Source organism: Orycteropus afer, unplaced genomic scaffold (genome assembly GCF_000298275.1).
Source record: "Orycteropus afer afer isolate SDZICR_OR568_19922 unplaced genomic scaffold, OryAfe1.0 scaffold00010, whole genome shotgun sequence".
Taxonomy (NCBI): domain Eukaryota; kingdom Metazoa; phylum Chordata; class Mammalia; order Tubulidentata; family Orycteropodidae; genus Orycteropus; species Orycteropus afer.
The window spans coordinates 21,024,275-21,026,706 of NW_006921597.1; the positions used below are offsets into that span (position 1 = coordinate 21,024,275).

General features: G+C 34.7%; 1 pseudogene; it reads right to left on the minus strand.

The window, feature by feature from the left end:
* Window positions 1–544: 544 nt before the first annotated feature.
* Window positions 545–2,137, minus strand: LOC103204705 (annotated as a pseudogene).
* Between the last annotated feature and the right edge of the window lie 295 nt (window positions 2,138–2,432).

The following is a 2,432-nucleotide window of genomic DNA, read 5'->3' on the forward strand; positions in this document are numbered from 1 at the left end:
GCAATGAATAATTGGGTAAGAAATTACACAACACAGGGCACTAACTTTCCCTAATACAAAATGGGTTGAGAAGGTTCAGTTCATTTTTTCTTAAAGAAAGTATGTAGCAAGAGGTAAACTGTGAAGTCAAGATCTAATCAATAATGCCTAGTAGTGGTAAAAGTCTTCCAAGTGCCTAGCAGTACTGATGGAGACTTAATATACTAAGTTTTGAATATCTAGATAAATTTTTTTTTTTTTCAAATCCCAAAAACATAGCAATAATTATCTGTGGTTGATATTCTTGTGGGTTTTATAATTTATTTAGTTGCCCTAGTGACACTATACTTAATGAGCACAGTTTTGAAATATTTCCTTTACTTTGCGTATTTGATATCATTACATTTCATTAATGTTTTTAATCAAATCCATTATAAACTATAATTATGGCCTCCATAAATATATTGACAAAGGCAGCAATTTGTCTCTTCACTGGTAGCATACTAAAGTAAGAAGTCTTCTAAAATAAATGTCAAGTTCTTTACCGGATTAATTTGTGAAATCTTCAAGATGGATTTAATTTGTACTACTTGATAACAACCTTTTCTGGATTTGTAACTATCTCTTTCCACTGGTTTGCTGCATAAATGTTATTACTATCTTCACTTATCCAAATCTGGCCCATAAAATGTTTTCTTCTTACAGAGCTTCAACTACAATGCTTAATAAGAAAAAGAATTTCTTCTTCAGTCAGTGTAAGTGGAAAAATCATCATCTCTGTCTACCTGACTCATCCATTGGAGTCCTTCACTAAGTGTGTCTTCTTTTTATAAATCAAATTTCCTGAGCTAAAAACACAGCCACCTTTACATTAAAAAAAAACCCTCAGAGATGTGGATGATCTTGGAAGGTATAGTGCTTCAAGAATTTGAAACTGAATTCTTTTATGTATTGCTTGAAAACAAGTCCCCAATTCAAGCTCTGCATGGTAAACAAATTTTTGAAGGTGGTGTTATAGCCAAAGAATAATCCATTTCCTGTGTACTAAGAGTTCTGAGTGACAGTGAGCATTCTCCACAGATTTTTTTCCTGGATGTCTGAGTTTGTAGACTTTGGAGTTTAACAGAAAATACAAAAGTCTCCACGAATGCAATAGCATCAGAGCCTTCTTTAGCTGAAGATTTGAAAATGCACTGGTTTAGGCAAAGTTAATATTCCTTTTACAGAAACTGCAGGAGTGTCTCTATAATTAAAAGGGCCAACTTAACTCTTTGCACTGTAAAACTGTGATCTACAGTTATTTTACTGAAGATAAAACATGTTCACACCCAATCTCCCAGACTCTCATTCATCTCCTGATAGAATAATTGATCCAGGGGTCTATCATTTCCTTGAGAATTTTTCCTAGAAGAATAACTACGGAGTACACTGGACAGTGAGTCATGTCTCTGGATGAATCACTGAGATGAATTTATCAGATCAAACATAGATTTGCTTAGCCCAGGGGAATTAGGAAGTTTATTGTTCCTTAAATTGCAAATCCATATAGTTTCATTATTTCTGAGTGAGGAGGAAAGTACTGACTCAAATCAGGTGAAATGTGCTGATACACATAGACTGGGTTATATAAATATCATAGCTGGGTCCCTCCTAGGATGAACTGGAAAGTTCCAACTTTTGATCTCCAAAGGATGACCTGGCAGATCCTTCAAGTTCTTCCAGATGTGAGAGACTTCCTTGTGTCCTGTGCTGAATATAACTTAATCTCGGGCACCACAAAAGGTTCTTCTTTGCCATCAGATGGTAATTTAGAAAGTAAAATCATCCTCAGGGCAGCCAACACCAGGCTTTACAGAAATAGAAGTCAATAGAGGTATGCAATACTGGTATTCTGACTACTCGAGACTACAGCTTTAAAGTCTCTTTCCATGTAAATTTTCTAAGATCTGTTCAGACTTCCAAACCAAGGTCCATCTTTGTGGCAATGACCCAAAGTCTCCTGGGTTGAATTTCTCTCTCTTCCCTAAGCTTCAGGGTATTTGGAATATTGGAATACATACCTTATATGCCATATATTGGGTGTCTGCCTCCCGTTAGGCTTTTCTGTTTAACCGTAGAAAGATCTTCTACAGAAACTCTTTATAAATTCTGTTGCCATCACATTCAATTTCCAAAATCCAGCAAAAGATACAAACTTCCAGCTTTAATAGTAATGTTTTCCAAAATGAATGCACCAATTTACATTTCCACCAGTACAGTATGAGAGCTCCAGGTGCTCCAAATCCAAGATACTTGTCAACACTTGGTTGTCAGCCTTTTCCATTTTAGCCATTATTCTTCTTTTTTAAATACATTATTGAAACGTAATTTAAGTACAGTGAAATACACAAAACTAAAATGACATGGGTCAATGTATTATATATATATATATATATATATTTTTTTTTTGTTAT